Here is a 22,217-nt window from a genome sequence, read left to right as displayed (position 1 = left end):
CTGACTGGTGTGAGGTGATACCTCACTGTAGTTTTGATTTGCATTTCTCTGATGATTAGTGATGCTGAGCATTTTTCATGTGTTTGTTGGCAATTTGTATGTCTTCTTTGGAGAAATGTCTATTTAGGTGTTCTGCCCATTTTTGATTGGGTTATTTGTTTTTTTGATATTGTGCTGCCTGAGCTGCCTGTATATTTTAGAGATTAATCCTTTGTCAGTTGCTTCATTTGCAAATATTTTCTCCCATTCTGAGGGTTGTCTGTTCATCTTGTTTATGGTTTCCTTTGCTGTGCAAAAGCTTTTAAGTTTCATTAGGTCCCATTTCATTAGGTCCCATTTATTTTCGTTTTTATTTCCATTTCTCTAGGAGGTGGGACAAAAAGGATCTTGTTTTGATGTATGTCATAGAGTGTTCTGCCTATGTTTTCCTCTAAGACTTTTATAGTGTCTGGCCTTACATTTAAGTCTTTAATCCATTTTGAGTTTAGTTTTGTGTATGGTTTTGGGGAGTGTTCTAAATTCATTCTTTTACATGTAGCTGTCCAGTTTTCCCAGTACCACTTATTTAAGAGGCTGTCTTTTCTCCATTGTATATTCTTGCCTCCTTTATCAAAGATAAGGTGACCATATGTGCGTGTGTTTATCTCTGGGCTTTCTATCCTGTTCCATTTATCCGTATTTCTGTTTTTGTGCCAGTACCATACTGTCTTGATTACCATAGCTTTGTAGTATAGTCTGAAGTCAGGGAGCCTGATTCCTCCAGCTCTCTTTTTCTTTCTCAAGATTGCTTTGGCTATTCGGGGTCTTTTGTGTTTCCATACACATTGTGAAATTTTTTGTTTTCATTCTGCAAAAAATGCCTTGGTGGTTTGATAGAGATTACATTGAATCTGTAGATTGCTTTGGTAGTATTTCACAATATTGATTCTTCCAATCCAAGAACTTGGTATGTCTCTCCATCTGTTTGTATCATCTTTAATTTCTTTCATCAGTGTCTTACAGTTTTCTGCATACAGGTCTTTTGTTTCCTTAGGTAGGTTTGTTTCCTAGGTATTTTATTCTTTTTGTTGCAGTGGTAAATGGGAGTGTTTCCTTAATTTCTCTGTCAGATTTTTCATCATTTGTATATAGGAATGCAAGAGATTTCTGTGCATTAATTTTGTAACCTGCTACTTTACCAAATTCATTGATTAGCTCTAGTAGTTTTCTGGTAGCATCTTTAGGATTCTCTATGTATAGTGTCATGTCATCTACATGCAAACAGTGACAGCTTTACTTCTTCTTTTCTGATTTGGATTCCTTTTATTTCTTTTCTTCTCTGATTTCTGTGGCTAAAACTTCCAAAACTATGTTGAATAATAGTTGTGAGAGTTGGCAACCTTGTCTTGTTCCTGGTCTTAGTGGAAATGCTTTCAGTTTTTCACCATTGAGAATGATGTTGGCTGTGGGTTTGTCTTATATGGCCTTCATTTTTTTATTTTTTGTTATTTTTTTTTTTTTTTCAGTACGCGGGCCTCTCACTGTTGTGGCCTTTCCCACCATGGAGCACAGGCTCCGGACACACAGGCCCAGCGGCTACGGCTCATGGGCCCAGCCGCTCCACGGCACGCAGGATCCCCCCGGAAGGGGGCACGAACCCACGCCCCCTGCATTGGCAGGCAGACCCCCAACCACTGCGCCACCAGGGAAGCCCCATTGTCTTTATTTTGTTGAGGGAAGTTCCCTCTATGCCTGCTTTCTGTAGGGTTTTTATCATAAATGTGTGTTGAATTTTTCAAATGATTTTTCTGCATCTATTGAGAGGATCATATGTTTTTTCTCCTTCAGTTTGTTAATATGGTTTATCACATTGATTGATTTGCATATATTGAATAATCCTTGCATCCCTGGGATAAACCCCACTTGATCATGGTGTATGATGCTTTTAATGTGCTGTTGGATTCTGTTTGCTAGTATTTTGTTGAGGATTTTTGCATCTATGTTCATCAGTGATATTGGCCTGTACTTTTCTTTCTTTGTGACATCTTTGTCTGGTTGTGGTATCAGGGTGCTGGTTGCCTGGTAGAATGAGTTTGGGAGTGTTCCTCCCTCTGCTATATTTTGGAAGAGTTTGAGGAGGATAGGTGGTAGTTCTTCTCTAAATGTTTGATAGAATTTGCCTGTGAAGCCATCTGGTCCTGGGCTTTTGTTTGTTGGAAGATTTTTAATCACAGTCTCAATTTCAGTGCTTGTGATTGGTCTGTTTATATTTTCTATTTCTTCCTGGTTCAGTCTCGGAGGGTTGTGCTTTTCTAAGAATTTGTCCATTTCTTTGTGGTTGTCCATTTTATTGGCATAGCGTTTCTCGTAGTAATCTCTTATGATCCTCTGTATTTCTGCAGTGTCAGTTGTTACTTCTCTCCTTTTTCATTTCTAATTCTATTGATTTGAGTCTTCTCCCTTTTTTTCTTGATGAGTCTTGCTATTGGTTTATCAATATTGTTTATCTCCTCAAAGAACCAATTTTTACTTTTTTTGATCTTTGCTATTGTTTCCTTCATTTCTTTTTCATTTATTTCTGATCTGATCTTTATGATATTTTTCTGTTGCTCACTTTGGGGTTTTTTTGTTCTTCTTTTTCTAATTGTTTTAGGTGTAAATTTAGGTTGTTTATTTCAGATGTTTCTTGTTTCTTGAGGTAGGAATTTATTGCTATAAACTTCCCTCTTAGAACTGCTTTTGCTGCCTCCCATAGATTTGGGTCGTCGTGTTTTCATTGTTATTTGTTTCTAGGTATTTTTTGATTTCCTGTTTGATTTCCTCAGTGATCTCTTGGTTATTTAGTAGTGTGTTGCTTAGCCTCCATGTGTTTGTATTTTGTGCAGATTTTTTCCTGTAATTGATATCTATTTTCATAGCGTTGTGGTCAGAAAAGATACCTGATATTTCAATTTTCTTAAATGTACCGAGGCTTGATTTGTGACCCAAGATATGACCTATCCTGGAGATTACTAGCTGTGGCACACTGGACCCCTTCAGGCTGTCTTCATTTAGCCAACCCCAGTCTTCTCCCTGTGGTCTGTTCTCCAACGTCTGAGCCTCAGCTCCCAACCCCGCCCGCCCCAGTGGGTGAGCAGACAAGCCTTTCAGGGTGGTGAGTGCTGGTTGGATCCAATCCTCTGTGCAGGGATCTCTGTGCTTTGCCCTCTGCACCCCTGTTTCTGCACTCTCCTCTGTGGCTCTGAGCTTCACCTCCCACCCACTCAACATCTCCTCCAGTAAAAGGGCTTCCTGGTGTGTGGAAACTATTCCTCTTTCACAGCTCCCTCCACGAGGTGCAGGTCCTATCTCTATTCTTTTGTCTCTGTTTTTTTCTTTTTTCTTTTGCCCTACCCAGGTATGTGGGGATTTTCTTGCCTTTTGGGAAGTCTGAGGTCTTCTGCCAGCATTCAGTAGGTGCTCTGTTGGAGTTTTCCACATGAAGATGTATTTCTGACGTATTTGTGGGGAGGATGATGATCTCCATGTTTTACGCCTCTGCCATCTTGAAGGTCTCCTCCCACTCTCACCTTTCGAGTTGTATGAGTTATTTTTATATTTTGGATATTAACCCCTTATTGATACATCATTTTCAAATATCTTCCCCATGCAGTTGGCAGGTTTTTTGTTTTGTTGATACTTTCCTTTGCTGTACATGAGCTTTTTAGTTTGATGTAGTCCCATTTGTCTATTTTTCTTTTGTTTCCTTTGCCTAAGGAGACATATCCAAAAAATATTGCTAAGATCCATGTCAAAGAGCTTACTGCCTGTTTTTTTCTAAAAATTTTCTGGTTTTGGGTCTTACATTTAAGTCTCTAATACATTTTGAATTTATTTTTATATATGGTGTGAGAAAGTAGTCCAGTTTGAGTCTTATGCATGTAACTGTCCAGTTTTCCCAACACCAATTATTGATGGGGCTGTCTTTCCCCCATTGTAATTCTTGCCTCCTTTGTCCTAGATTAATTGACCATGTAAGTGTGGGTTTATTTCTGGGATCTCTATTTAGTTTCATTGATCCATGTGTCTGTTTGGGGGCCAGTACCATACTGTTTTGATTACTGTAGCTTTATAGTATAGATTGAAATCAGCAAGTGTGATACTTCGATCTTTGTTCTTTTTTCTCAAGATTGCTTTGGCTATTCTGGGTCACCTGTGGTTCCATATAAATTTTAGGACTATTTGTTCTAGTTCTGTGAAAAATGTCATCAGTATTTTGATAGGGATTGCATTGAATCTATAGATTGCCTTGGGTAGTATGGTCATTTTAACAATATTAGTTCCTTCAGTTCATGAGCATGTTTTATCTTTCCATCTGTTTGTATCATTTCCAATTTCTTTCATCAGTGTCTTATAATTTTCTGAGTACAGATATTACCTCCTTGGTTAGATTTATTCGTAGGTATTTTATTCTTTTTGATGCAATTGTAATGGGATTGTTTTCTTAATTTCTATTTCTGATAGTTTGTTGTTAGTGTATGGAAACAAAAACAGATTTATGTATATTAATTTTGTATCCTGCAACTTTATTGAACTCATTGATGACTTCTAATTTTTTTTTGGTGGTGTCTTTAGGATTTTCTATGTATAGTATCATGTCATCTACAAACAGTGATGATTTTACTTTTTCCTTTCCAATTTGGATTCCTTTTGTTTCTTTTTCTTGTCTTATTGCTGTGGCTAGGACTTCCAATACTATGATGAAAAAAAGTAGTGGGAGTTACAATCCTTGTCTTGTTTCAGATCTTAGAGGAAATGTTTTCAGCTTTTCACCATTGAGCTTGATGTTGGCTGTAGGTTTGCCATATATAGCCTTTATTACATTGAAAGTTTATATCTCTATAACCACTTTTTTGAGAATTTTTATTATAAATGGATGTTGAATTTTATCAAAACCTTTTTCTGGATTTATTGAGATGATTATATGATTTTTATTCTTCAGTTGTTAATGTGGTGTATCACATTGATTTATTTGTGAATATTGAAATATTCTTGCATCCCTGACATTTATCGAACTTTATCATGGTGTATGACCCTTTTAATGTATTGTTGAATTTATTTGCTAAAATTTTGTTGAAAATTTTTGCATCAATGTTCATCAGTCATATTGGCTTGTAATTTTTTTTCATTGTGTGTTTGTCTGGTGTTTGTATCAGAATGATGCTGGCTTGGTAGAATGAATTTAGAAGCATTACTTCCTCTTCAACTTTTTGGTATCGTTTAAGAAAGATAGGCATTAACTCTTCTTTAAATGTTTGGTAGAATTCACCTATGAATTAATCTCATTTTGCACTTTTGTTTTTGTAGGATTTTCTTTGACTACTGATTCAATTTCATTACTAGTAAACAATCTGTTTATGTTTTCTATTTCTTCCTGATTCTGTCTTGGAAGAGTGTACATTTCTAGGAATTTATCCATTTCTTCTAGACTGTCCTTTGTTAGCACATAATTTTTTTGTAGTAATCTCTTGTGATCTTTTGTAGTAATCTCTTGTGATCCTTTGTATATCTGTGGTGTTGTAACTTCTCCTCTTTCATTTCTTATTTTATTTACTTGGGCCCTCTCTCTTTTTTTTTCTTGATGAGTCTGGCTAATGGTTCATCAATTTTGATTATCTTTTCAAAGAACCAACTCTTGAACCAGTTTCATTGATCTTTTCTATTTTTTTGTCTCTATTTCATTTGTTTCTGTTCCAATCTTTATTATTTCTTTTCTTTTACTAACAATGGATTTTGTTTGTTCTTTGTTTTCTAATTACTTTAGTTGTAAGGTTAGAGTGTTTATTTGAGATGTTTCTTGTTTCCTGTAGTAGGCTTGTATCATTATAATCTTTCCTCCCAGGACAGCTTTTGCTGCATCCCACAGCTTTTGAATCATTGTGTTTTCATTTTGTTTTGTCTCCAAGTATTTTTTGATTTCTTCTTCAACTTTTTCAGTGATCCATTCGTTGTTTAGTAGCATATTGCTTAGCCTGTACATGTTTGTGTTTTTTGTAGTTTCTTTTCTTGTCCTTGATGTAGTCTCATACTGTGGTGGTTGGAAAAGATGCTTTATATGATTGCAGTCTTCTTAAATTTATTGGGACTTGTTTTGTGGCCTAACATGTGATCTATCCTGGAGAATGTTGCAAGTGCTTTTGAAAAGAATGTTCATTCTGCTATTTTTGGATGGAATGTTCTGTAGATATCTATTAAGTCCACTGACCTATGTGTCACTTAAGACCACATTGCCTGAGAGGTGGAGTCAAGATGCTGGTATGGGAAGACGTGGAGTTAGCATCTCCCCAGAACTGGGGCACCTGTCAGCCGCTGGTGGAGAACTCTGATGCCCAAGGAGATGGAAGAAACCCCAAAGTGAACCGGTAGGACATAGGGAGACTGAGGGGGGAGAAGTGGAGGCCAGACAGGATCAGGACCCCTGAGCCAAGGGAGATCAGGAGAGGCAGGGGGAGGGACTCTCCAGGAAGAGCAAGAGAGGAGTGGAGGGCGATTGTATGGCCCACTTGAGCCAGGGAGCCTGCTGAGCTCCCAAGACAGTGTCCCCACTCCAAAGCCCCATCCAGGCCACGTGGGTCCTGGGGGCATAGGAGGGAGGCTGGGGAGATCAGGAGAGGCAGCGGGGAGGAGCCATCCAGGAGGAGCAGGAGAGGAGCAGAGGGCGATTGCCCCAACCACTTGGGTACAGGAGCCTGCTAAGCTCCCAGGCTGGCCCCCTGCTCTCAAGAGCCCCCTCCAGGCTGCGTAGGTCCTTGCTGGCATAGGAGGTAGTTTGGGGAGATCAGAAGAGGCAGGTGGGAGGGGACTTTCCAGTTAAGAGGAGCAGGAGAGGAGAGAAGGGCGTTTTCCCCACTCACTCGAGCCCAGGAAGCCTGCTATGCTCCCAGATGAGGTCCCCTGCCCTCTGAGACCAGGTATTGGGAGCAAACCTGGGCCCCTTCTGTTCCTTGAGCCTAAGCCCCACCATCCACAGCCCCCAGGGCCTTTTCCAGCCCTGTGAGTCCTCAGCATTGGCCCCACCCACCACCCAAACATCATCCTTGCTTAGGCCCCACGCTCCATAGCCAAGGCCTTTAACTCCTTTTTTTTTTCTTTTCCCTCCTCCTCTTTTTTACTATTGTGGTACTGATGTACCTTCCACTTGATGATTCATCTTATTTTTATTTTCTTCCTAACATATCTGTAAGTTTCCTAGTCTAATTTTATTTTTTACTTTGTTATTGTTCTTTTTCTTTTTCTTTTTTTGCTGCCCCAGGTGGCTTGTGGGATCTTGGTTCATGAACCTGGGGTCAGGCCGAAGCTCCTGCAGTAGGAGCTACAAGTCTGAACCACTGGACTAACAGAGAACCTCAGACCCCAGGAAATATTCATCGGAGTTAGGTCTCACAGAGTTCCTCATCTCAGTACCAAGACTCAGCTCTACTCAATAGGCTACAAACTCATATGTTGGAGGCCTCAGGCCAAACAACCAGTAAGACAGGAACACAATCCCACTCATAAAAAAAGAAAAAAAATTACACGGCAAAAAAAATATCTTACCAATGAAGGAGCAAGGTAAAAACCTACAAGACCAAATAAATGATGAGGGAATAGGCAATCAACCTGAGAAAGAATTCAGAGTAATGATAGTAAAGATGATGCAGAATCTTGGAAATAGAATGGAGGCACGGATTGAGCAAATACAAGAAATGTTGAACAAACATCTAGAAGAAGTAAAGAACAAACAGAGATGAACAACACAATAACTGAAATGAAAAATTCACTAGAATGAATCAATAACAGAATAACGGAGGCAGAAGAATAAGTGAGCTGGAAGACAAAATGGTGGAAATAACTGCCGAGAAGCAGAATAAAGAAAAAAGAAAAGAAAAGAATTGAAGACAACCTCAAAGACCCCTGGAACAACACTAAATACACCAACATCTGAATTTTAGGGGTCCCAGAAGAAGAAGAGACAAAGAAAGAGTCTGACAAAATACTTGAAGAGATTACAGTCAAAAACTTCCCTAACATGGGAAAGGAAACAGTCACCCAAGTCCAGGAAGCACAGAGAGTCCCATACAGGATAAACTCCAGAAGAAACACACCAAGACACATATTAATCAAGCTAACAAAAATTAAATTCAGAGAAAAAAATATTAAAAGCAGCAAGGGAAAAACAAAAAATAACATACAAAGGAATCCCCATAAGGTTATCAGCTGATTTTTCAGTGGAAACTCTTCAAGCCATAAGGGAGTGGCAGGATATACTTAAAGTGATGAAAGAGAAAAACCTATAACCAAAATTACTCTACCCAGCAAGGATGTCATTCATATTCTATGGAGAAGACAAAAGCTTTTCAGACAAGCAAAAGCTAAGAGAATTCTGCACGACCAAACCAGCTATATGACAAATGCTAAAGAAACTTCTCTAAGTGGGAAACACAAGAGAAGAAAAGACCCACAAAAACAAACCCAAAACAATTAAGAAAATAGTAATAGGAACATACATATTGATAATAAACTTGAATGTAGATGGATTAAATGCCCCAACCAAAAGACACAGGCTGACTGAATGGATACAAAAACAAAAGCCATATATATGCTGTCTATGAGAGACCCACTTCAGACCTAGGGACACATACAGACTGAAAGTGAAGGGATGGAAAAAGATATTCCATGCAAATGGAAATCTAAAGAAAGCTGGAGTAGCAATACTGGTATCAGATAAAATAGAATTTAAAATAAAGACTTTTACAAGAGATAAGGAGGGACACTGCATAATGATCAAAGGATCAATCCAAGAAGAAGATATAACAATTACAAATGTTTATGCACCCAACATAGGAACACCTCAGTACATAAGGAAAATGTTAACAACCATGAAAGGAGAAATCGACAGTAACACAATAATAGTAGGGGACTTTAACACCCCACTTACACCAATGGACAGATCATCCAAACAGAAAATCTATTCTCCAGGATAGATCACATCTTGGGTTACAAATCAAGCCTAGGAAAATTGAAATTATATGAAGCATCATTTCTGATCACAACACTATGAGACTGGAAATCAATTACAGGAAATAAACTGTAAAAAACACAAATACATGGAGGCTAAATAGTGTGCTACTAAATAACCAAGAGATCACTAAAGAAATCAATGAAGAAATAAAAAAAATACATATGACAATGAAAACATGATGACCCAAAACCTATGGGATGCAGCAGAAGCAGTTCTAAGATGGAAGTTACTAGCAATACAATCTCCCCTCAAGTAACAAGAAAAATCTCGAATAAACAATCTAACCTTACACTTAAAACCACTAGAGAAAGACGAAAAATGAAAGCCCTAAGTCAGCAGAAGGAAAGAAATCATAAATATCAGAGCAGAAATAAATGAAATAGAAATGAAGAAAACAATAGCAAAGATCAATAAAATTAAAAACTGGTTCTTTGAGAAGATAAACAAAATTGATAAACCCTTAGCAAGACTCATCAAGTAAAAAAGGGAAAGGATGCAAATCAATAAAATTAGAAATGAAAAGGAGAAATCACAACTGACACTGCAGAAATACAAAAGATTTTAAGAGACTACTACAAACAACTATATGCCAGTAAAATGGACAACCACGAAGAAATGGACGAATTCTTGGAAAGGTACAATTTTCCAAGACTGAATGAGGAAGAATTAGAAAATATAAACAGACCTATCACAAGTAATGAAATTGAAACTGTAACTAAAAATTTTCCAACAAACAAAAATCCAGGACAAGGTGGCTTCACAGGCGAATTCTATCAAAGACTCAGAGAAGAGCTAAAACTGATCCTTCTCAAAATCTTCCAAAAAATTGCAGATGGAGAAACACTCCCTAATTCATTCTGCGAAGCTACCATCACCCTGATACCAAAACCAGAAAAAGGTATCACAAAAAAAGAAAATTATAGACCAATATCACTGATGAACATAGATGCAAAACTCCTGAACAAAATATTAGCAAACAGAATCCAACAGCACATTAAAAGGGTCATACACCATGATCAAGTGGGATTTATCCCAGGGATGCAAGGATTACTGAATATAGGCAAATCAATCAATGTGATACACCACATTAACAATTTAAGGAATAAAAACCATATGATCATCTCAATAGATGCAGAAAAAGCTTTTGACAAAGTTCAACACTGATTTATGATCAAAACTCTCCAGAAAATGGGCATAGAGGCAACCTACCTCAACATAATAAAGTCCATATATGACAAACCCACAGCAAGCATCATACTCAATGGTGAAAAAACTGAAAGCATTTTCACCTAAGATCAGGAACAAGACAAGGATGTCCACTCTCGCCACTCTTATTTAACATAGTTTTGGAATTCCTAGCCACAGTAATCAGAAAAGAAAAAGAAATAAAAGGACTACAAATTGGAAAAGCAGAAGTAAAACTGTCACTGTTTGCCAATTACATGATACTATACATAGAAAACCCTAAAGATGCCACCAGAAAACTACTAGAACTAATCAATGAATTTGGTAAGGTTTCAGGATACAAAATTAAAGCACAGAAATCTCTGGCATTCCTATACACCAACAACAAAAACTCAGAAAGAGAAATTAAGGAAACACTCCCATTTACCAATGCAACAAAAAGAATACAATACCTAGGAATAAAACTACCTAAGGAGGAGAAAGACTTGTACTCTGAAAACTATAAAACACTGATGAAAGTAATCAAAGATAACATAAGCAGATGGAGAAATATGCCATGTTCTTGGATTGGAAGAACGAAAGTTGTGAAAATGACTATACTACCCAAAGCCATGTACAGATTCAATGCAATCCCTATCAAACTACCAATGGCATTTTTCACAGAATTAGAATAAAAAAATTTGCAATTCACATGGAAACACAAAAGACCCTGAATAGCTAAAGCAGTCTTGAGAAAGAAAAACGGAGTTGGAGGAATCAGGTTCCCTGACTTCAAACTATACCACAAAGCTACAGTAATCAAGACAGTATAGTACTGGCAGAAAAACAGAAATATAGATCAATGGTACAGGATAGAATGCCCAGAGATAAACTCATGCACATATGGGCACCTATTTTATGACAAAGGAGGCAAGAACATACGGTGGAGAAAAGACAGCCTCTTCAATAAGTGGTGCTGGGAAAAGTGGACAGCTACATGTAAAAAAATGAAATTAGAACACTACCTAGTGGGAAGCAGCTGCATAGCACAGGGAGATCAGCTTGGTGCTTTGTGACCACCTAAGGGGTGGGATAGGGAGGGTGGGAGGGAGGAAGATGCAAGAGGGAAGAGATATGGGGATATATGTATATGTATAACTGATTCAATTTGTTATAAAGCAGAAACTGACACACCACTGTAAAGCAATTATGCTCCAATAAAGATGTTAAAATAAAAAAGAACACTACCTAACACCACACACAAGAATAAATTCCAAATGGATTAAAGACTTAAATGTAAGACCAGACACTAAGAATGCTTAGAGCAAAACGTAGGAAAAACACTGTTTGCCATAAACCATAGCAAGATATTTTTTGATGCACCTCCTAGAGTAACAGAAATAAAGACAAAAATAAACAAATGGGACTTAATTAAACTTAAAAGCTTTTGCACAACAAAGGAAACCATAACCAAGATGAAAAGACAACTCTCAGAATGGGAGAAGATATTTGCAAATGAAACAACAGACAAAGGATTAATCTCCAAAATATACAAACAGCTCATGGAGCTCAATATCAAAAAAAACAAACAATTCAGTTAAAAAAATGGAAGATCTAAATACACATTTCACCAAGGAAGACATACAGTTGGCCAAGAGGCACATGAAAAGATGCCCAACATCACTAATTATTAGAGAAATGCAAATCAAAACTACAATGAGGTATCACCTCATGCCAGTCAGAATGGCCATTATCAAATAATCTAAAAACTATAAATGCTGGAAAGGGTGTGATGAAAAGGGAACCCTCCTGTGCTGTTGGTAGGAATGTAAATTGATACAACCAACATGGAAAACAGTATGTAGGTTCCTTAAAAAACTAAAAATAGAACTATCATATGACCCAGCAATCCCAGTACTGGCCATATATCCTGAGAAAACCATAATTCAAAAAGAGACATGTACCACAATGTTCATTGCAGCACTGTTTACAATAGCCAGAATGTGGAACCAACCTAAATGTCCATTGACAGATGAATGGATAAAGAAGATATGGCACATATATACAATGGAATATTACTCAGCCATAAAAAGAAATGAAATTGAGTTATTTGTAGTGAGGTGGATGGACGTAGAGTCTGTCATACAGAGTGAAGTAGTCAGATAGAGAACAACAAATACCGTATGCTAACACATATATATGGAATCTAAAAAAAAAAAATTGTATTGATGAACCTAGTTGCAGGGTAGGAATAAAGAGGTAGACATAGAAAATGGACTTGAGGAAAACGGGTTGGAGTGTGAAGGTGGGGTGAAATGAGAGTAGCATCAACATATATACACTACTGAATGTAAAATAGTTGGCTGGTGGGAAGCAGCAGCATAGCACAGGGAGATCAGCTCAGTGCTTTGTGATGACCTATAGGGGTGGGATAGGGAGGAGGGGAGGGATGCTTAAGAGGGCGGGTATATGGGGACATGTATATGCATATGGCTGATTCGCTTTGTTGCACAACAAAAAACTAACACAGTATTGTGAAGCAATTATACTCCAATAAAGATGTTTTAAAAAAAAAAAGTACATGTACACCTTCCCTATGACTGAGTAATTCACTTCTAGAGAAATAAAAACAAATGTCCAGAAAAAGAAAAAAGAAAAGCCACTTTGATTCCATGTTCATTGTACCATTATTCCTAGTAGCCAAAATGTAGAAACAACTCGTGTCTATCAGCAAATGAATGGATTAAAAAAATGTAGTCTATACATACAATGGGATATTATTCACCCATGTAAAGGAATACACTTGTGATATATGCTACAACATGGATGAATGTGAAAATATGCTATGTGAAATAAGGCAGTGACAAAAAGACAAAAGTTGTATGATTCTATTTATATGAAATATCTAGACAGGAAAATTCATAGAGACAGAAAGTAAAGTAGAGTTTCCCAGTGGCTGGGAGAAGAGGGGGATGGGAGATATATTCTTATGCTTATAGTTTCTTTTGGGGGTGATGGAAAAGATTTGGAAACAGAGCAGTGATGGTTGCACAACAGTGTGAATGTAATTACTACACTGAATTGTAAACTGAAAATGCTTAAAATGACATATTTTATGTCATATATATTTAATCACAATAAAGAATTTTTAACCCACCCCCCCCACAGAAAAAAGACTACATTGCCTTATTGATTTTCTGTCTAGATGACCTGTACATTAATGTAAGTGGAGTGTTAAAGTCCTCTAGTATTATTGTATTATTGTCAATTTCTCCCTTTTATGTCTGTTAACATTTGCTTTATATATTTAGGTGATCCTGTATTGGGTGCATATATGTTAATGAAAGTAACATCCTCTTCTTTATTGATCTCTTTATCATTATATAATGCCCTTCTTTGAGTTTTGTTGTTGACTTTGTTTTAAAGTCTACTTTGTCTGATGTGAGTATTGCTACCTCAGCTTTCTTGCCTTTTCCAGTTGCATGAAATAGCTTTTTCCATCTCCTCACTTTCAGTCTTTGTGTTTCTTTAGCTCTGAAGTGAGTCTTTTGTAGGCAACATATATATGAGTCTTGATTTTTAAATCCATTTAACCACTCTATGTCTTTTGGTTGGAGCATTTAGTCCATTTAAAGTTAAAGCAAGTATTAACAGTTATGTACTTACTGCCATTTTGTTCATTGTTTTGGGGTTGTTTTGTAGTTCTTTTTTGTTTCTTTCTTCTTCTTTTGCTCTCTTCCCTTGTGATTTGATGACTACCTCTAGTGTTACGTTTGCATTTACTTTTCTTGTCTGTATCTGTTATACATTTTTGGTTTGTTATTACGAACCTTTATACATTATTGTTTTAAGTTGATAATCTCTTAGGTTTGAATGCATTTTAACTCGCCCCACCACATTTAATATTTCTGATCTCACATTTTATGTTTTTTTTGTGCATTCCTTAACTACTTATTGTGGATATAGATGATTTTACTACTTTTGTCTTTTAACCTTTCTAAGTGGTTTATAAGTGGTTGATCTACTACCTTTACTATATGTTTGCTTTTACTCCTTAGATTTTTCTTTTCATAATTTTCATATTTGTAGTCATGGCCTTTTTTTTTTTTTTTTTTTTTTTTTTTTTAAAAAATCCCTTTTATTTTTTTTTTTAATCCTTTTTTTTTTTTTTTAATTTTTTTTTTTTTTTTTTTTTTTTAATTTTTTTAGAAGTCCCTTTAACATTTTTTGTAAAGCCAGTTTAGTGGTACTGAACTCTTAGCTTTTGCTTGTCTGTGAAACTCTTTATCTCTCCTTGAAATCTGAATGAAAGCATTGCCAAGTAGAGTATTCTTGATTGGAGGTTTTCCCCTTCAACATTTAAAATTTATCATACCACTCACTTCTGGCCTGCCAAGTTTCTGATGGAAAGTCAGCTGATTATCTTATGGGAGTTCTCTGTTCTTACCTAGTTGCTTTTCTCTTGATGGTTTTAAGATTCTCTCTTTATTTTTAATTTTTGACATTTTAATTGTAATGTGTCTTGGTGTGGACGTCTTTGGTTTCCTCTTGTTTGGGACTCTCTGTGCTTCCTGAACCTGAATTTCTCTTTCCTTTCCCAGATTCGGAAGGTTTTTATTTTTTACTTCTTTTTTTTTTTTTTTTGGTGGTACGCAGGCCTCTCACCGCTGTGGCCTCTCCCATTGCGGAGCACAGGCTCCGGACGCGCAGGCTCAGCAGCCATGGCTCATGGGACGTCCAGCCGCTCCGCGGCATGTGGGATCCTCCCGGACCGGGGCACGAACCCGCGTCCCCTGCATCAGCAGGCAGACTCTCAACCACAGCGCCACCAGGGAGGCCCAATTGGGAAGTTTCCAGCTATTATTTCTTCAAATAATTTCTCTGTCCCTTTCTATCTATGTTTTTCTTCTGGGACCCCTATAATGGGGATGTTAGCATGCTCGATGTTGTCCCAGAGGTCTCTTAAACTATCATTCTTTAAAATTCTTATTTCTTTTTTCTGTTCAGCCCAGGTGATTTCCACTACCCTGTCTACCAGTTTTCTATGTTTCTCTGTATCACCCAATCTACTGTTTATTCTTTCTAGTGTATTTTTATTTCAGTTATACTCTTCAGTTCCTTTAAGTTCTTCTTTATATTTTCTAACTCTTTGTTAAACATCTCTCTGTATTCATCCATTCTTCTCATGAGTTCATTGAGCATCTTAATAATCATAACCTTGAACTCTTTATCAGATAGATTTCTCGTCTCCATTTTACTTAGTTCTTCTTCTGGGGTTTTGTCTTATTCCTTCATTTGAAACATATTTCTCTCTCTCACCACATTTATTCTAATTCTCTCTGTTTATACCTATGTAATAGGTAGGTCAGTTACATTTCCCAATCTTGGAGAAGAGGCCTTATGTAGAAGACATTCTATAGAGCTCAGCAGCACACTCGTCTCTGGTTACCAGAGCTATATGCTCCAGGGGTGCCCACCTCTGGGCTTCATGGGCCCCTGTTGTTGTGTGGCTGACCACTATGGGCCTGCTGGTAGGTAGGGCTGGCCCCTGGTCTGGTTAGTTGCTAGGCCTTGCCTTGTGCGATGGCTGCTGGCCTGCTGGTGGGTGGGCGTGAGTCTCTGTGGGGCTGGCTGCTTGGTCTGGGGCTTCCAGTGCCTGGTTCAGGCCTGCTAGTGTGAAAGGCTGGGTCCCTCCATGACTGCCTACTCTGCCTGGAGGGGTCCCAGGACTGATGCCTGTTCACTGGTGGGTGGGTAAGCTCCTGGTGCTAATAGGCTAGAGAAGGAACTCCAAAATGGTGCTTGACAGCACTGGAGTGTCCCCATGGTAGAACAATCTTCCCAAATTTGCTACCACCAGTATCTCTGTTCCCAGGGGGTATCCCAGTGGCCTCTTGCCTCTCCAGGAGGCTCTCCAAGATCTGCAAGTGGGTCTGGCCCAGGTTCGTTTCCAATTATTGCCTCTGAACTCGGACTTGGAACATGAGAGATTTTGCATGCACACTTTAAGTGCAGAGTTTCTGTTTCTAGAGCCCTCTGACTCTCCTGCACCTAGGCCCCACTGGCTTTCAGAACCAGACATTTTGGGAGCTTGTCTTCCCAGTACAGGACCTCTAAGCTGGGAGCCTAATGTGGAGCTCAGACTCCTTGCCCCTTGGGGAGAAACTTTGTGATTGTGATTATTTTCCCTTTTGTGAGTTAGCTATCTCGGAGTGTGGGTCTTGACTATTCTACATCTCTGCTCCTCCTACCCATCTCACTGTGGTTCTTTCTTTATATCTTTAATTGTGGAAAATCTTTTCTGCTAGTCTTCAGTTCATTATTATAGATAGTTGAAATTTTTATGTGGCTATGGGAGATGGTGAGCTCAGGGTCTTCCTACTCTGCCATCTTGCCCACACTCCTCCAGCAAAAGTTTTAAATTTTCATGAATTTTGTTGTGGTTAGTGCTTTTGCATTTTGTCTAAGAACTCTGTATATATCAAGGTCACAAAGATAATCTCCATGTTTTCTTCTAGGAGCTTTGTAGTCTGTAATTTGATCTTTCTCAAATTAAATTTGGGTATGATGTAAGAGAGAGAAGTAGAGGTTTTTTGCATGTGGTTTTTAAAAATGTATGATTATCCAATTGTGTCAAAGACCTTCCACATTTAAATTGCATTGATATATTTGATAAAAATCAGTTGATTATATATATGTATATATATATACATATACATATGTATATATATACATATATATGTATATCTATACATATATATATGTGTATCTATATATAGGCTTATTTTTAGGTTCTTTAATTTGTTACATTGATCTATTTGTCTATCTTTATGCCAGTTGGATACTGTCTTCATTACCCTTTATATAGTAAGTTTTGAAATCCTGTAGATAAGCTTTCCAATTTTGTTCATTTTCAAGATTGTTTTGGCTTTTCTAAGTCCTTTTTATTTCCATAAAATTTTAGAATTAGCTTCCCATTTTCTAAAAATATAAAGAACTTTAAACAGCCTGCTTGGATTTTAATTCAGATGGCATTGAGCCTATAAATCAATTAAGGACACTAGAATTAATCTTTTAATACATAATCTCAACTCTTTCAATCCATGAGCATGGGGTACCTTTACCTTTATTTAGGTCTTATTTAACTTTCTCAGAACATTTTAGTGTCTTTTATTTTATAAGTCTCGTACGTATTTTGTTAAATTTATCTCTAAACGTTTCATATTTTGTGCTATTTTAAATGGAATAATTTTTAATTTTTAAAAAATTGTTGCTAGTAAACAGAAATGCAATTAATTTTTGTATTTTTACCTTGTGTACTGTGACCCTCCTAAACTTACTTATCAGTTTTGGTATTTATTTTGTAGATTTCTTTGGATTGTCTATATAAGTCAATCATTTGTGAATTAAAACAGTTATATTCATTCATTTCCAACATTTATGCCTTTTAAAAATTTTTATTGACTATTTCACTTGCTAGATCTCCAAAATAACATTGAATAAAAGTGATGACAGTAAACATTCTTTTCTTCTCTCTGGTTGGGAAAGGGTTCAGTATTTCACCATTTAGTACGATGTTATTTGTAGTTTTTTTGAAAGATGCCCTTTATCAGATTGAGAAAATGTCTTTCTATTCTTAGTTTGATGAGAGTTTTATTTTTATATCATAAATGGATATTGAATTTTATCAAATCCTTTTAAAAAATCTTTTGAGATGATCACGTAACTTTCTCCTTTATTCTTTAATGTAGTAAGTTACAGTTATTCGTTCTCCCAATAGTGAACTGGTCTTGTTTTCCAATAATAAATCCCACTTCATCATTTATTATCTTATTACTACTAAGTTTGGTTTTTATTGAAATTTAGTATTCCCATCCATTATGTTTGTAGACAACAAACCACAATAATATTATTGATGCTTGTGATTTAGTCACCAGTAAAAATGAGATGTTTTCATATTTCATTACAATTAATACAGATATCTTGAATATAGTTTATGCTCACTACTGCATTGGTATTATATATCGTGGTTATTACACTTTCTGCTATATCATATTACTCAATGAGTTAAAGAAGTAGTACCTCTTATTATAATATCATAAATCTATTTTCTTGTATTTGCTAACTGTGTTTCAGCACAATGTATTTCTTTTATAATAGTCTGTATTTTACTTATACATTTAAAAATGTTTTCCTGTGAAGGGGTCCCTAGGCTTTATCAGACTGCTAGAGATGTTCATGCCACCGAAATTTAAGAATCCCTGGACTAGAGCTAAAAATTCAGTCTTTATCTTAAAACAGATAGAACTGGATGGGATCACCTAAAGAGTGTAGACAGAGAGGATTAGGGAGTGGAGGACACAGCCCCATATATTCTCAATGTTTAAAATTTGGTAGAAGTAGAGGATCTTACCAGGAGAAAAATCAAGTGATTGTGATATGAAAGATGTGTAGAAAAAGAGGTTCAGTAACACATCCAATGCTACTGAGAAGCCACAAAAGATGAAAATGGAGAATTGGGACGCTGACCAGGTTATGTCACTGATGAGTAGCAGCAACAAAAGCACAATTAGAGGAGGTCAAGAAGTGAATGAGAGTCAAGTTAAGTAGAGAAAGGAGCATAGATAACTCTTTTGAGTAGTTTTGCTGCTAAGGGAAGCTGAGAAACAGTGGAGCTAGAGAAATGTGGAATCAAGGGAGTCCAGTTTGTTTTTTTAAGACAGAAGACGTTAATTAAGTCATGTTTGTATGTCAATGAGAATGATCCATTAGAAAGGGAGAAATTTATGTAGAAGGGAAAAGATTGAAGGTGTAAGGAGGTTGGCAGAAGGATCATTAGGCAACGAGGTGGTTCTTTTTCTACTGGATTTATATTTTTCTATGAAGTATGAGGTAAGATCCTTAGGTATAAGGAGGAAGAGGAGGAGAAATTAGAGATTTGAAGAGAGAAGAGAAGGTTTGAAATAGATGCCTGGGGGAGTAGAAAGTTAATTTTCAGTATAAGTGATTTATTTAACCATCAGGTCTTATGACACTTGCTAAATAACTCTTATTAGGTATTAGGGCTGTCTTCAGCCACTCTTGTCAAGATAAATGTTATAAATTAGTTTTATAGGCAAAACACAGTCCTGGAATCCTTTCTAGTCTCTCCCATGTTAAGGTTTGTGTGACTGTTTAGGGGAGAGCACAGGGGGCAGGACTGTACCACAGCTGATGATAAATAGCCCTCTTCTAATCCTACAAAGTCAGAATCTGTAGGCAAGTGCTTTGTCATCCAGATTATTTAAAGATACTAGAAAGTTTCAAATGCTTAACACTAGTCAGTTTCACAAGGTATCTTTAAACCAACTTCCATCACACTTCCTTTGTACCACTTACCCATATGTTGCTTACTTAATCCTTTGGCAGAAGTTTCCATTCATATCTGGCTATTTGATATCAGCCAGTTTCAGCATGTGGATCATCACTCCCATGTAATGGACTGAAATGTCATGAACACTGGCTTTTGACAGTTCTAAATTAACAAGAAGATGAAAGGAACATTTGATTATTGAGCCATTTTTTTTAAAAAAATGCATCTTGCTTGTTAGAAGTGATGGGAAAGGAAATACTGGAAAAGCACATGACGACTTAATGATGTTTTGGGAAAAAAAGTCAGTCTGTTTTCAGCAGTTCTTCCATGGAATGGCTGATTAGGCTTTGGTTGGTCCCACCTAAGTTTTATTTTTGGAAAAGAAAATTAACCTAACAGCTGTGGCTTATTGCAGTCAGCAAGGGCATCTACTTTATCAAGGGGCCTGTTATCTCAGGCCCCCATATGCTTCCATCCCTAGTCCATCCTTATGAAATGCAATCTCCTGGTGACAAAGGGGCTTGCGTTTAATGTCATGATAGTTTCCAAAAAATCTATCACAGGCCTGAAACCTTTGGGAACTGGATTCTAACTCTTTCACTTTATATATTTGCTCTCTCTTCCAATTTCAAGTCACCTACAAATTGTTGTTGTTGGTGGTGGTGGTGGTGGAGGTGGTGTGTGTGTATTTTAGTCACCTATACATCAAGAGATAGCACTGAAGAAATGCCCCGGGACTGCTCCCTCACTATACTGAGGTCCTTTGCAGTGAGAATCATGTGAGCCTGAGGTCCACCATGTTTTTGACACTATGGCCATGTCTTGCTTTTAGAAAATATAATATGTATATTTAGAAATATTTACCTAACAATTATAGTGTATATATGGTTGATTCTGATTACTCTTGGTACTTGTGTTCTGTAAAGTTCCAGCAACACTTAATTAGTGAATACTGAATCATTGGTCCTAGGAGAAATATAAGGTTCTTTTCTTTTACTTTAAAATTTTTTTATTTTATTGATGTATAGTTGGGTTAGTTTCAGATATACAGCAAGGTGATTCAGTTATACCTATATATACATTATTTTTTTTCATATCCTTTTCCATTATGGTGTATCACAAGATATTGAATATAGTTCCCTGTGTTATACAGTAAGACCTTGCTGTTTATCCATTCTTTTTTTTTGAATTTTATTTTTTTATACAGTTGGTTCTTAATAGTTATCAATTTTATACACATCAATGTATGCATGTCAATCCCAATTGCCCAATTCATCACACCACTACCCTCACCTCCCACCGCTTTCTCCCCTTTGTGTCCATACGTTTGTTCTCTACATCTGTGTCTCAATTTCTCCCTGCAAACCGGTTCATCTGCACAATTTTTCTAGGTTCCACATATATGCATTAATATACGATGTTTGTTTTCCTCTTTCTGACTTACTTCACTCTGTATGACAGTCTCTAGATCCATCCACGTCTCAACAAATGACCCACGTCTCAACAAATGACCCAATATATACAATATTCCATTGTATATATGTACCACTCCTTCTTTATCCATTTGTCTGTTGATGGGCATTTAGGTTGTTTCCATGACCTGGCTATTGTAAATAGTGCTGCAATGAACATTGGGGTGCATGTGTCTTTTTGAATTATGGTTTTCTCTGGGTTTATGGCCAGTAGTGGGATTGCTGGATCGTATGGTAATTCTATTTTCAGTTTTTTAAGGAACCTCCATACTGTTCTCCATAGTGGCTGTATCAATTTAAATTCCCACCAACAATGCAAGAGGGTTCCCTTTTCTCCACACCCTCTCCAGCATTTGTTGTTTGTAGATTTTCTGATGATTCCCATTCTAACTGGTGTGAAGTAATACCTCATTGTAGTTTTGACTTGCATTGTTCTAATAATTAGTGATGTTGAGCAGCTTTTCATGTGCTTCTTGGCCTTCTGTATGTCTTCTTTGGAGAAATGTCTATTTAGGTCTTCTGCCCATTTTTGGATAGGGTTATTTGTTTTTTTAATATTGAGCTGCATGAGCCATTCTGATGGCTATCTTTTCATGTTGTTTATGGTTTCCTTTGCTGTGCAAAAGCTTATAAATTTCATTAGGTCCCATTTGTTTATTTTTGGTTTTATTTCCATTACTTTAGGAAGTGGATCAAAAAAGATGTGATTTATGTCATAGAGTGTTCTTCCTATGTTTACCTCTAAGAGTTTTATCGTGTCTGGTCTTACATTTAGATCTCTAATCCATTTTGAGTTTATTTTTGTGTATGGTGTTAGGGAGTGTTCTGATTTAATTCTTTTACATGTAGCTGTCTAGTTTTCCCAGCACCACTTACTGAGGAGATGTCTTTTCTCCATTGTATATCCTTGCCTCCTTTCTTATAGATTATTTGACCATAGGTGCATGGGTTTATCTCTGGGCTTTCTATCTTGTTCCATTGATCTATATTTCTGTTTTTGTGCCAGTACCATATTGTCTTGATTGCTGTAGCTTTGTAGTATAGTCTGAAGTCAGGGAGTCTGATTCCTCCAGCTCCAGTTTTTTCCCTCAAGACTGCTTTGGCTATTCGGGGTCTTTTTTGTCTCCATACAAATTTTAAGATTTTTTGTTCTAGTTCTGTGGAAAATGCCATTGGTAATTTGATAGGGATTGCATTGAATCTGTAGATT

This window comes from Aethalodelphis obliquidens, unplaced genomic scaffold (genome assembly GCF_003676395.1).
Source record: "Aethalodelphis obliquidens isolate GAN/ISIS:26980383/991018 unplaced genomic scaffold, ASM367639v1 scaffold46, whole genome shotgun sequence".
NCBI classification, from domain to species: domain Eukaryota; kingdom Metazoa; phylum Chordata; class Mammalia; order Artiodactyla; family Delphinidae; genus Aethalodelphis; species Aethalodelphis obliquidens.
This window is presented reverse-complemented; position numbering follows the sequence as displayed.